The sequence below is a fragment of the Bombus vosnesenskii genome, unplaced genomic scaffold (assembly GCF_011952255.1).
Source record: "Bombus vosnesenskii isolate JDL3184/JDL3185 unplaced genomic scaffold, Bvos_JDL3184-5_v1.1 scf7180000014809, whole genome shotgun sequence".
In the NCBI taxonomy this organism is placed as follows: domain Eukaryota; kingdom Metazoa; phylum Arthropoda; class Insecta; order Hymenoptera; family Apidae; genus Bombus; species Bombus vosnesenskii.
Genome location: NW_022883657.1, coordinates 13,553 through 28,815, shown reverse-complemented (window position 1 = coordinate 28,815; position 15,263 = coordinate 13,553). Strand labels below are relative to the sequence as shown.

Genomic DNA, 15,263 nt, shown 5'->3' with positions numbered 1-15,263 from the left:
AGCCACCCAAGACTCTGTTAGAGAACATCAAGACCAGCTACGCGAAACGAGACAGCGTCACGACGAAAGTGTGCAAAGTTATATCATCAGGTTCCGCAGAGCGCTCAATAAGTTACAATACAGTATAACGAACGAATACTGTGACGAAATTACTAGACGAGCTATGAACGACAGGATTTTAAAAGACTCCGTGATCGATTTTATCCGAGGCCTGAAAGGCGAAATAGGACAATTACTACTCGCCAATCCACCGTACAATATCCTTGAAGCCGAAAAGAAAGCCACCGACATCGAGCGATTCTTCGGGGAAGATCGAAATCGACGACCAAAACCAATAGAACGATTACGACTCCCTGAGCAGCAACGACTAACAACCAATAATCCTAATCCGATCACTAAAAAACCAACTCCAACACCCAATCCAATGCCAAGAAGCCTCCGACAAACCGAACAAATACCACTTGCCCAAAGGACACAATTAAAATGCTTCAAATGCAACCAGATCGGACATGTCTCCAGTCAATGTAAAAATTTTCGAACACCCAGCCAATTTCCGAGACCACCAGCAGTCCACACTCTCGAGACACACAAGGAAGAAATAGAGAAACCAACAGACCAGACCTACGAATTAACGCCACAACGGGAAGACTACCCACAGTACTTTTACGATCCGACGGACAGCGACATAAATTCCTCATTGACAGCGCAGCAGGAATTAATATACTCCAGCGAAGATGCGTATTACGACCAAGAATAACAAAAGAACGGAAATTCTCGATGGGACACTCTGAATTTAAAACCAACGAACACGCTTTGATAAAACTATTGGGCAAAACTCTAGAATTTTTTGTGGTAGAAGACAACTTTCCAATTATAGAAGACGGCATACTCGGTTTGCCAGCCCTATCTAAATTCAAATTTGAACTCTCGAAACAACAATTAAAACTTGACAATAATATACTTTTATTGCAACAGGAAAACGACGTACCTCCAAAACAAGTAGTGTCAAAAACAGTCTACCTGGAAGGAAAACCAACAACGATATGCTTTATCAATGGTGGTGAGTGCCCAGCCAAAATGACTAATTTTATCGAAAATTCAAATACGTACGATCAAGTCTCCACGTTTAAAGATTTAGTTAGACTTTCGCATATAGAGACAACCCTCCGTGAACCAATCGAAAAGATATTGCTGTTCTACTTCGACGTATTCAATCTAGAGACCGACTTATTACCATGCACTAACATTACCAAACACACAATAACGTTAAAAGAAAATAAAATCATTAACACAAAATCTTAGCGACCGCCTGAATGCCATAAAGAAGAAATCAAACGACAAATGGACGAAATGCTACAAAAGAACATTATAGAACCATCTGATTCTCCTTACAATTCACCAGTCTGGGTAGTACCAAAAAGGCAGACGCCTCAGGGAAACAGAAATGGCGAATTGCAATAGACTTCAGAAAAATAAACGAACTAACTGACCAGGACGCATATCCATTACCTGACATAGACGACATACTATCCCAACTAGGCAACGCAAAATTCTTCTCAGCCCCCGATTTATCCTCCGGATTCCACCAAATCCCAATGGACAGAGACTCTAAAAAGTACACAGCATTCTCCACACCACAAGGACACTATCATTACAATAGGATGCCATTCGGTTTAAAGAATGCACCTGCAACATTTCAACGCATGATGGATACCGCACTAAGAGGACTCATGAATAAACATTGCTTCGTATATTTAGACGACATTATAATACACGGACAGTCGATTGAAGAGCACAATAGCAACCTCGCGATAGTATTGCAACGCCTACGCGAACTCGGACTCAAAATACAGCCGGACAAATTCGAATTTCTCAAACCAGAATTAGAATATATTGGACATATAGTAACCGCCGAAGGTGTAAAGCCAAATCCCAAAAAATTAGAAGCCGTTAGCAATTTCAAACAGCCACGTAATCCCACAGACATCAAATCGTTATTAGGACTAGCAGGTTATTACCGTAAGTTCGTCAGAAACTTTACTAAGATCGCGAAACCATTGACCGAACTTACAAAAAAGGAGACACCATTTCATTGGACAGATAAAACCCAGGAAGCATTCCAGACATTAAAAGACAAACCCTGTTCATCACCCGTACTAAAATTCCCAGACATTGCGAAACCATTCACATTAACGACTGACGCCAGCAACGAAGGTACAGGTGCAAGGTATAGGACGGACATCAATGTTGTTATATCTCGCGAACTCTAAACCCACCGGAACGGAATTATTCCACTACAGAAAAAGAACTTTTAGCAATAGGATGGGCCGTGAAACGCCTCCGACAATATCTGTTAGGACGGAAATTCCTCATCCGAACCGATCACCAAGCACTAAAATGGTTACAGAATTGCAAAGACCCCTTATCACGCTGGATGAGATGGCGACTAAAACTAGAAGAATACGAATACGACATAGAATACACGAAAGGAAAAGATAATACTGCAGCCGACGCACTATCTAGAATACATGTTCTGAGCAGACGACGCGAAAATTTGAACATAGAACTCGATAAAAAATATCACGATTGGGAAAAACCTACCGACGCGTTACCCAAAATTCTCAAAATGACTCCGAACCGTAAATCTTTCTATCAATTATCCAAAACAGAGCTGGGAAATTACGACGGAATCGAATGGTTAACTAAATCAAACGAAATTATTCATATAAACGAAAAGATAGGTATAGGCGACGACAGTTTCACAGAGACCGAGAAGAACGCGATCAAACAAATTTTACTATTCCTGAACGACACCGTAAAAGAATTAAATTTTGCATGGGAACCAATTCAAACATATGGCGACGAAGAAATAGACGAATTATTGAAAGAAAATCACTATTTAGTAGGACACTCCGGTATACAAAAGACATACGACCGCATTCGTGAACGGCACAGAGTACCAGATTTGATGAAACGCATACAACAACATATAGAATCATGCGACACCTGCCAAACATCTAAAACTACACGTATCAGACCGCGCGAAGAACCTTGTATCACCGACACACCCCTCGAACCAAACGATAAAATTGCTATGGACTTATTAGGCCCACTGAAAAAGACGAAAAAAGGCAATCAGTACATTCTATCCATACACGACGAATTGACAAAATACTTAATACTCGTACCACTAAAAACTCAGCAAACGGAAACAATTTGGAACGCACTCTTGAATCATTACATTTACATCTTTTCCGCTCCAAAAAAGATATTAACCGACCGCGGACAGAATTTTATATCTAGTTTAATGCAACAGTACGAAGACGCGTTCAAAATCAAACATATCAAAACGACATCCTTCCACCCACAAAGTAACGGATCGTTAGAACGGACGCACGCAGTAATAACGGACATGTTAAAATCGATACAGCGAAATTCGGATGAAGAATGGGACGATCAACTGAACTTTGTATGCCTTGCATATAACACAATGATACACGACTCTACTGGTTACACGCCATTCGAACTCACATTCGGACACCAAGCCAATCTTCCCTCCACAATATCCAAGAATCCCCAACGCATATACGCAGACGAAGTCACGTTCCGCAAAAAGGAATGGGACTCTAGACTCCGACACGCTCGCGAAACATTGATCAAAAGTAAACAGCGATATCAGCGCGATCAAGAACGTAAAATTATAAAACCTCAATCAGTTTTCAAAGAAGGAGGATCCGTTTTAATACATAACGATCATAAAAGGCATAAACTTGATGTGGAATGGTTAGGACCGTACACGATTGATAAAGTATGTACTCCATACTATCTGATTCAAGACAAAAAGATACACGGTAATCGTTTAAAACCTTACATTCCAGGTCGACGCGCCTCTTTGCCGGAATAGTATCCGCGCAAATAAATATTACACCATTAGAAGGAAACTCTGTATTCGTAGAAAACATAGGAAAAGGATATTTATACAGCGACACTGCCAATGTAATAGTAGGATTAGACACTAGCGACATATACGAACAGATAAGCGCAAGAGAATCATACAAACTAACAATAGACTCACGTGCAATCAGCAAACAATACGTCGAAGAGTTAGGCGGATTACAAAATCGCATCAATAACCTAAAACAACTCGCAAAACACTTGAAAGCGTTAACACATACCCGGAGCACACGAGGCCTGCTTAACATCATAGGTTCCGTATCGAAAAGTCTGTTCGGAACTCTCGACGATGATGATCTTACGCTCATAAACAAAAATATGGACAAACTATTCGATGATAATAATAAAATCACGACCATAATAGCTAATCAAACAGCACTTATTAGAAAAATTGTAAACTCAGAAAACCTAAACCACTTAGAGAGATCATATAGTGATATATTAAAATTACAACAGCAGGCAAATATCGATAGATCTATGCTTAAGATGATCATGAAAGTCGACACCGCGATGCAAACTTTACACTTCCAATTAGATGAAATACTTAACGTCATGATATTAGGCAAACAAGGAATAATTAGTCCACAAATACATGACCCCAATGAATTCATAGAAAAATACGCCAAGGCAATAGGTAGCCAGATGTACTACACCGCGATTTCTGCCAAAACCGAACATTTTCAATTCACACTCGACATTAGTGATCTTAAAATCTTCACAATAGATGACAAAATATTTTTCAAAATCATAGTACCTTTAGTCTCTAACACAGAATGGAACATATTACAAGTATATCCTATCCCGAGTAAAAGAAATGGAGTATTTTGGCTCCAGTAGTCGAACATCAGATATATTTAACTTCAGGTCTTTCATTTATAAACGCTGATATCGAGTATTTCAACAAACTTTGTAAGAATCGAGCCGGAACCACTATATGCAAACAAACACTACCAATCCATGACAGAAATTCAAGAATCGATTGTCGCAGCGAAATAATAAATTTCAAACCACACATTAAACATTGTCAAATAACTGTACTTAAGATTGAAGACATTAGCATTATACCGCTCAAAACTAGCAACTGTTACATTGCGATACCAGCAAATCCGATAGAAATAGACACAATTTGCCAAACGAAACATACCTTACAAAAACTTGACAAGCCTTCCATCATAAGAGCTAACACTTCTTGCGATATATTGTACAAAGACGAACACATGCGTATAGGCGAAACAAAAAACGAAGTCATATACGAAAACAAACCAAAAACCCTAGCGCTCAAAACAAACGATAGTTTCACTCATCTATTAGATAAACTCGAGCGAGCACCGAAAATAATAGATAATTTACAAGGCTATAAAACAACGATCGATAAAATAGGCGACAAGATAGAAACTCCTAATTTCGAACACAGAATTTAAAATATACAGTATTGGGGACTAACCACGCTCCAGATATCAGGGTACATAGCATTAGGCATACTAGGTATATATGGATTAAACAAAATAGGGGTATTCAAATGCATCAGGAAATGTATACCGAACAAATTATGTATCAATTTATTTTGCTGCCGAAATGAAACTGTAATCAACAGCCACAATGCGACAGCCCCACTAGTACCACTCACCCTGGGCTCAACACCCAACATCTATATTCCGACCAACACATACCACTCCGATGAAGAGGAGGAATCAGCTGTAATTTTCAAGCCACGTCAAGTCCGATTCCACAAAAGTCTTCTGAAGAGAACTTGAGGGATCAGGTTCAATCTAAGAAGGGGGGAATGTCACAGACGAAATTCGAGCAGCTGTATATAACAAACCGAAATTCCGAACGCCTTATCGCGTGTGACCGTCCGGTCAGCATCCGTTCTCAGCCGCCTGAGTGGCATTCGATCACTCCAGCCGTTCTCCGAATTTTACACTAAGTATAAACAAAACCTTCTCCCACTCCAACGAATGGAAGAATATAAATGCACCCTTCAAAATCATCCAGTCAGTCTAAAAAAAATTCTTAACTAATCCAAGTATCGAAAGCGTATCATCGCGAACCGAAAAAATTGTATAAATTGAGTAACAAATAAAAAAAACTTCATCTCCTTTTCGGAAATTAACAAGTTCCTTATTTTTACCTTAATTTTACACGACAAGAGCAACGTCGAAAGAAACGGCGTAGCCAGCCGTTCTCACGAAACTCGCTCGCTCCAAGAATCCCGTGGCTCTCTTTTTCGTCCCCGGTCACCCTTTGTCCGTGAATTGGCATTAAGCCGCACCCCGATCTGTGCGCAGATCGTTTTCCACTGCGAACACTGTAAAGGGCAATTGTGCGTCGAGTCGTACGCGGAAGCCTTTATCCCGCGGGTTACATTATCGCAGCCCGTGGTTTCCGTATACTCGCCCTATAGCGAGCCGCATTAATTCCAATTTATTCGCCTTTTCGAAACGTGGCTCGAAACTTGATCCGTCTTATGCTCGCCAGTCTGTATCCTCGATACGAGAGATCGATCGACGTATTCCACGTATTCGTCTCTTTTAAGCCGCCAAAGTAGCCCCGCCAATGTTGCGCCAAAACCCCGATCCTTTATCATTTTATGGTTCTTGCATTGTTTGGTTCCTCGACGTTGCACTAATCGGAGCAGATGCAAAGTGTTGGATAATCGATTCGAGATAATGGGATCTCGAGCGACAGGCGTCGTAGAGCCAAGGACAACCATGCCCGGACAGTGTCACGGTTACGAGCGCGAAGCCTTTTAATCGTCTTTCGCTCGTAATATGCGCTCGTACGCGCGTATTACGCCGATCCCGACACCGATCACGATCGATCGCGAGATCGCCAAATTAACGCTTAAAGCGACCTTCCAATCGCTACGTTCGGATCGCGTCGTCGGCGCAGGTACCGCAGTCGAGGTTGACACCTCCTCCTTCGCTCGTCTCGTCGTTTCTTGCTGGATCGCGAGAGAAAAGGGCTGATATCCTCTGAAACGCGCGACGCGGCATCGAGTTGTACCCCGTCGCGTTCTACGTATATCGACGATCCGTCAGAGAAGAACATCGGGAATCCTCGATCGCACCCTCTCGAGCCGTCAAGCCACTCACACCCGCTTTTCGCTCGACGCGCTACCCAGAGAAAAAAACGAAAATAGAGGTAACCGACCGAGCGCGTTTGCGCTTACGCCAACGAGGAGAATCTCTCGAAAAGACGAATCGATTCTTTAAGAATACGGACAAACTGTGTTTCCGGGTTTGCCTTCGGCGGCGCTGGACCTTACGCGGAGATCGTTCCGCGGCAACGACGATAAATCCTATGCCCTGGCGGATTCCCTAGTTTAGCCTGCGTGGGTCTAGCGAATTATCCGTCTTTTTTGTCGAGAGTCGCGATCCCCGACAACGAGGTTGCAACCCGCTCGAAATCGTTGCCGTTATAAATTGCGTAGCGATCGATTCGTCGATCGAATCGAGGGGATGTAACGTCTGTGCGCGCATTTAGTTTCTAGAATCGCCAACGACATGTTTATTATCGACGGTTTCTTATTTAAAACGGTCGTTAACGAGACACCGTTTACCTACGACCGATCTAGTCGCATTTACATCGAGTTGCTTTCCGTGGTTCGAACGATTCGAATTCGTACAGCCGATTTATCGGATATTATCGACGACCGGACCTCGAGGCCCGAAATTACGAGGGTCGACAGCCTGATGATAACGCGTCGCCATTCTTCGGGCGTATTTCGATCGCTGTTAATCCGGCCTCGTTCTGCGAGCTGCAATCCGATCGAAATCTCGACGGAAAAATCCTCGACGAGTGCGTCTCCGATCGAGACGACGCGGCGACGACGACGTCTGGAACGTCGAATCCCTCTGCGATCCTTAACGACTCGGCACACGCGAGAACTCGAAGCGGGAGAGTGGAACCGCGCCGGATCGGGATCGGACTACTCTTAGGCCGGATATGCAGGCTTTATTTGCCCATGATAGAGGAGTTGCATAAGGAGAAGGCGAGTGCACGGACGGCTGGTGGGAGCGATGAAGCGGTGTGAGAGGGAGAAGCTAGGTTTTGCGAACGTGGACGAACGAGAAGGAACGAGAAGGGAGGGTTAGGTCGAGCAGGTCGTTGACGGTTGGAGGATGATGCCGTGTGGTCCCAGAATCGATCCCGGCCCGCCACTACCCCGACGCCGCAACCACCAAGCGTCGGCTAACTAGTTCTCGCAGATGTACGCGAGTACGTATAACGGCGCACACTTGCGCGACACGGGCTTACCTCTCCCCATCCAGCGCCGCTCCAACGACCGCTTCTCATCCACTCTCATCCACTCCGATCTACCGACCTTCCCGTCCTTCTCTCCTCCGCCCTCTCCTACGCCACTCTACGCTCCCGTCTGCGTTTCGGTCTACATGGTGGCCAAGCCTCGGCCGAAATCTAGGCCACCATGTACCGCATACGATACGAACGTATCATCGTCGTCGTCGGATCACCGAGAAAGCAGGCTGCTGTCGCGCACAGGCACGCTACGACGCACAGCGTTACCCTCTTCTCTCTGCGAACGCTGACACCGCGTCGTACCGCTGTTGCACGCGTGTCTGCCAACTCGTGCGAAAGCCGGGTACCAAGCACAGACGTGGCGCGAATCGTACGCCGTGCTCGAAACGCCGAGCGAAACCAGGTTTCGTCGGAGCTCGCCGCCGCTTCCTACTTTGGATGGAAATTTCCGCCGGGTCCACCAGGTTCGAGCGTCGAGCCGAGAAACGAAAACGCGGCACGCTCCATACGAACGAATCGGATGTACGCGAGAACGTAAACGAAAGGATCTGCTCTCCCGGGAACGAGCACGGCGACTTTCTTCGGAAATTTACAATTTTGATGCGCGGCGTTGCCTAGCGAAGCGATCACGGTGTCGGTGTTCGAGGCGGGTTTTCTCCGTCTTCCGCTCGTATTCCGCGCTCGCGATCGTTCACGGTCCGTCGACCACGTCCGCGAAACTCCCTCGCCACCGCTGTTCGCTTCTCGCGAACGTCCGCGTGCGCGCCCCTTCTTTTCGCAACGTTCCGAACGTCCCGTGCTGTCGCAAAAATTACCTCGTTGCAAAAAGACACCGAGTTTTATCGCGACCAGCGGCAGAACGAAGGAACCGATCCGCCGCGGTGCCTACGTGCTCTGGACGCCGTTAGCGAGCGCTCGCGCGGGCCTGCGTTGTTGTGAATATAATAGGACGAAGAATCTTATTCGATTTAATTTCGCGATGCTAAAGCAAACCGTGTTTCTTCGTCGGAGAAACGCTCGCGGTGCAGAGCAAACAAATTTTCACCAACTTGGATGTTTTCCTTTTTTCTCCCCGAGGGACCATTCGTCGAGAAGACAGCAAGCAACGGCTGTTCATTTTCGCGAATCCAGCGAGGATAATTACGGATAAAATCTTGAGAAACAGTCGCTAAAAAATGACCGGTCCCAAAGGGGGGAAGGATAGAACGGGAAAACGGATGTACGGGCACGCTAGCGGCCACGGTTTCACATAAATCACCGGAGGTGAAAGAGCGGGAGCAATCGGGCCGAATATCGTATTTAGCTCTATCCGGCAAAGATTTATTTACGAAGTCGAGCTAACCACCGACGATACGTTTCCTTAAATCGCAGTGCCGCGTGGATACAAGCCTCCCGTTCCACGATCTGCCACTCCGTGTTCGCGCAGAAAGCGTAGAAAGCGTAGAAAGCGTAGAAAGCGAAGTTCGAAAAATTCGCGCATCTTTGGCGAACGGCGAAACGAACGTGCGGTCGCGGAAAAGAAAACTATTAAAGGAACGAACGAGTAGGTGGATGGGCGAGCAGAAGAACGGGTAGAGAGAGAGAGAGAGAGAACAGAACGAACGAATAAATTAACGTTTCGAAGACAACGGGACGAAGACAATGGAACGAAGAGAGTCATCGGGATGTTTGAAACGCTGCGAGGATCTCTGAACTATTTCGCTTCTAACGAGTGAAAGGAAAGGAGAAGAAGCTTGCGCGCTAACTAGACGAGAGAAACGATTGCAACTTTCACGCTAAATAGGAAACGATTTTGCCTAGAATCGCAAACGAACACCGTTTCGATCCTTTAACGGGGGTTGTATCGATCGCGCGACCTGACACCTGCGACTTCAATGGCGAGAAACGAGAAGAGTTGGAGCAACGGCTCCACGAAATTTTTGTAATTCTCGTTTCCAGCGTCTAAATACGCGCGACGGTGCACAACGAAGCGTGCAGGAAGAAAGCCGACAGACGGAATCGCGTCCCCCTTCCGTTTCGAAATACAACGGTGGCGGTAGAAACGTAACGGCGAGGCAGAAACTGTCGACGAAAGCGCGAAAGATCGCGTCTGATTTTTTCGACGAGCGACGCCTCTCTCTCTCTCTCTTTCTTTCTCTTCGCTTGGATTTTACGATGCGCCCGCGCCCTCTTCTCTCTGTCTGTCGAGAGAAGCGGGGGCAGAGATACCGCGCTAAGTCACCTGTAATTTCCGGCCGAGAAATAGCGGGTGGCGCCGCCCATCTTCCGCGAACGGCTTCTTAAGTCTTCTTGACCGTGGCGAGATTTTTCGGACCGCTGGTTGCTTATTTACGATGACGATCGAACTCGTTAACGCACCGAGCACACCGTACACGCCACTAGAATTCCAAATGGCCGCTCTCCGCTAAGCTTTATCGAGCCCGATTAAACTTTGTAGTCGCTCGTGCTCGTCTTTCGTAGCCTGTCTCTCGCGGTGGGTAAATACCGCCCTTACGATCTCTTTCCTTCTCCCGTGTACGCGGCTACGCGATAAATTTGATATTTCGTAGTAGAGCAGCGCCGATCGCGAATAGTAGCGAAGCTTTATCGCTTGCGAATGAACATCGTCGAATATTTCGGCGTAATACGGTGGCAAGATTTTTCGGCTAATATTCGACGGAAGAAGGAGATGAGACGGATCTAGCACTTGCCAGCTTATTCGACCAATCCGAATCGTATCCGACAAAGGAGATGACCATCGCAATCGACTCCCCGAAAGATACGCAGATGGGAGAAGGCCGAACCCAGTTCTTTACGTTCTTTCGTCTTTAAACGAAAGTTGTCTGAAAGTGATTAGGTTTCTCATCGTTTAAAGATTCGAGGCCCCTCGCTAGAAAAACGAATTGAACGCGAATGACACCGTTCGAAAGATTCGTCTTTACGAGGCAAGAAACGCCTGGCGTCGGTTTACAAGGATATCGAACTGCGTCAATTATCGTCGGTGTGTCCAGAGGAGCGAAGGTATTTACCGGGCTAGTTGGAGACTCCTCGGTATATGTATTATTGAGCGATCTACGGGTTGATCTGGGACCCAAGGCGATATTGTCGGTATGATTAGGAACGTCAAGGTGCGTTCGTATGTGCCGTCGATGGAGGTGATCGTGACCGTGATGTAACGTTTCGAGGTTGTCGATAACGTGTTGAGTGTTCCGATTGGGATCTAACGTTTCCGTTGGTTAAGTTTTAGCGAATCAGCGAGTTTTTCGGTGATAAAGTTCATGCTAGAGCCGGTGTCTAGCAGAGCTCTACAACGGAATGGTTGAACTTTATTGTTCAATACGCTGACCTGCGCTGTGACTAACAAATCGTGCTGCAGTGGTTCAGAAGGAAGCGAGGTCAATGAGTCCGTTTTCTGTGGTTCGGACCCTAACAAGGTCGTTTGATGACGTCGTTGTTTTCCTTGCCGTCTAGGACTGGACGATATATTTGATCCCGATGCCGTCGTTCGCGATAACCGAGATTCACGTTTCGGTGATGTTCGCGGAGACGATCGGGGAGACGTGGATGCGCGTCTCGAACGATGTGACGATCGCGGGGTCGGTGAACTAGGCGAAGATCGACCGTTGGGTGATCGATCGCTCGATGATCGGCTTACACGTGGTCGTGATTTGCTATGACCATGGTCTTGATGTAGGTATGTATGGTGTCGCTGCCTGCAGATGCGACATGAACCGGCGGAGCAATGAGTAATAGCGTGTCCCTTACCTAAACAATTGGTACATAGAGACGCCCTCTTGGCGATTTCAAGGCGTTTTTTAGGCGACTTCGCTTTGAAGACGTCACAATTCCATAATTCGTGTTGTCCTTGACAATTCGGACACATCAACGTATTATGTGTAGTTGTGAATGCGTAACTTCGCGGTGCGTTCGGTCGCTGACGTTTGTGTTGATCGGGCTCTCATTTTATCACGGTTGATGCTGAACTTGTCCTGTCGCCGTTCGTCCGTGTTTTCAGAAAGTCTACCAGATGCGTATATGACGGCATTTTCTCGTCCGGCAATGTGCGCTGCCATTTGCGAATGATGGCTGAGGGTAGCTTCGATGTGAATAATTTTATAAGAGCGACATTTGAGGTAACTGGTTCACCGAGTTTTTCTAACGCTTGGAGGCTTACCTTGACCGTCTCAAGAAAATCATCTATCGCTTCGGGTGTCTCTTTGGTTATTTTCGGATAGTCAAAAATCAAGTCCTAGTGGCGCATGCAGACTTGACTGTGGCAGTCGAATTTTTCCTTCAGAACGGCAATAGCGATCGAATGATTTAACTCGGTGACATCTAACGATTGTATGCTTCGCGCGGCCTTTCCGGTCAAAGAGGATCGTAGGTAGTGGGATTTCTGCACGGGTGTAAGTCGCTCGCTTCGATCGATAGTGGATAAGAAGGAGTCGTAAAATGAATGCCAATTTTCGATGGCACCGTCGAAAGTAGGCAGGTGAATTTCAGGGCAGTTTAATTGATGTCGGCTCGGCGACATTAGATGACTCGCAGCCTTGTGATTTCGACGACGATGCTGGTGTATCATCCATGAGAGTGTGTATTCGTATTACCAGATTGTAATATGTGTCGGCTACTTGGGAAACGCGCGCGTCGTCTATCTCCCCTAAATCTTCTAATTCTCTTGTAACAATCGATACTGTTTCCACGTGTCGTCGAGTAGTGTCGTATAGGCCGTTCAATGGGCCTTATTCGGTTGTCTAGATTTTTCGTATTCATCGAGTCGTTTCGATAGAAAGGTAAATCGACCGATTTGAAAGCCTCGTCTCCGATGCAAGGAGGTAAGTTTCTCTGTGTTTTCCATTGGTATAGCAGATCGTGAAAAGAATGCAGTGAACGAGCTTACCTTGTGGTTGCGAGTTTAAATGTTACTCGTCACCGTGTGTGTCTCGTTTAATGTGTAAGACGTGTTCTTACCGAAGTCGACCCTCTAGTTGTTGGCGTGAGGCTGCGTGGTTGCGTTCTTGCGTTTTCAAGAGGGTTATGCCTCTTCAAAACTGATGGTCCCTGGCGCTACTGGCTTCACTGGAGTGGTAACGCTTCTGCTGCCGTTTCTATTGGATTCACGTGGCACTGTATGGTAGTGGATGTCACTGGCGTGCACTTTTCACTTGCCACTGTATCCGGCTCGAAGGACCAAATGTTACGACCGTTCGCGGAGAGACGCGGTCGTTAGGAAAACGCTTCAGCGAGAGGCGTAAATATTCGCCACGATTATGTTAATCAACGCCGCGAAATAGTCGTTCCCCTGTTTCGGTTAAGATAACAGAGGTCGTTTAATGAATGTAACACTGCATTAACAGGTTTACATAGAATAATATATTTTACAATAATATGATGATTATATTACAGAAATTTGACTCGACTTTGCGGACTCTCTAGATAAATTCGTTTGCTCGTCAGATTTGTCGAAGTGTCACGCTTGCCTCGGCAGAAGGAACTGATCGCCCTTCGATTATTCCTTTGTCTCATTTGGAAGACGACCCCCACTATGCTCGGGTCACGCCACCGCTCGCGCCTCTGATCACGTATACCTCTTCTTGTGTGAAAATCGTAACGGTCAAAAATCGACGTTTCTAGAGCTCGCTGCTTGGCGACAACTATGCTCTCGTCGATACATTGTATATGATCCGGCGGGCAGATAAGATGGTCCGCCTGCGACGTTGTAGGACCGCGAGCGACGATTAGAAAATACAGCCTGTGGTGAGACTCGTGGCGTAACATCCTGCATATGCCACCAACCCACTTCAAGTCATTCGCAATCAACGTACCATGCAAACACGAATCCAACGCGTTCCAGGAATACGAACAACTGCCTGTAGCTGTTTAGCTGTACGCGACGAGTATAATTATTTCGGGTACTCCTCCAGTACAAAACAGACACCCAAACGACATTATTTCAACACAAGAATATTTAAAACAATAGTTATAAAAGCATGATACTTAATACCGCGCTTGACATCAGGTATAATAAAAATAAATTTCTTCAAAAAAATTTCAAGTTAAATCTTAAGCTTTTGTAATTATATCAAACTTATTCAATTGACAATGAGCAATTTCCATCGTGTTTTGACAACTGACTCATCGTTGATGTATTTCCTCGGAATTGAAAAAGGAATGTGCATAATTTTGTCCTCCGTCAACACTCAAAATATTATCTGCATGCTATACTCAGGGATTCAATTTTATATTACGTTGCCTCATGTTCCATCACTGCTTTCCTACTATCAGTCACTTGAACGGTAATATAAACCAGTCTTCTATTTCCTATACTATTCTGCATACCATTTATCAGGAACAATACATTTTATTTGTTAATCTAATTAGATGCGAAGTTCCTCGTTTGTCCTAATATCAATCAATGAATGAGTGAATTGAAATCTGTGAAAATAATGTAAAATCGGAAAATAAGGATAGAAATCTTTTCCCGATTACTTACAATTTATTAATATTAAATTGAATATACAAATATAAATTGGACAGGAAACGATATTTATTTAACGGAAACCAAATGCAATACTCGCATCTATATCAAATAACTTTACAGTTATTTTACCACTCTCGTCACAACGAATCTAACACACACACACTCTCCCTCTCTCTCTCTAACAACTCTATCAATTCTCACGACTCTACTCTTCGACGACTCGATACCTCTAACGACTCTACTCTTCGACGACTCGATACCTCTAACGACTCTACTCTTCGACGACTCAATTAGCTCTGATTCTCGCAACACGCCCACTTTTCGATTCGCCTTGCGTAGCGAAACCGTCCTTCTTCTAACGTTGTCTATTGTTTCCCTCATACCTATGTAAGAACTACCAACTACGTGCCTTTAGTCACGTAGGCACTCTTAAATGTAAACGAAGCACAGAAACACGACGTACACGGTTTTCTATTTTCAACTGATTTCTAATTCGAATTACTTTACGATATTACAATAAGTATCTAGTAATACGACTTCCGAACCGACGTAATTATTGCAATGATTGTTAAATTTCAAAACAATTTCC

The 15,263-nt window shown here is 45.1% G+C and overlaps 1 pseudogene; it reads right to left on the bottom strand.

Annotated features, from left to right (window-relative positions):
• Nucleotides 1-11,413: 11,413 nt before the first annotated feature.
• LOC117240576 lies at nt 11,414-12,775 on the bottom strand (annotated as a pseudogene).
• Nucleotides 12,776-15,263: the final 2,488 nt, after the last annotated feature.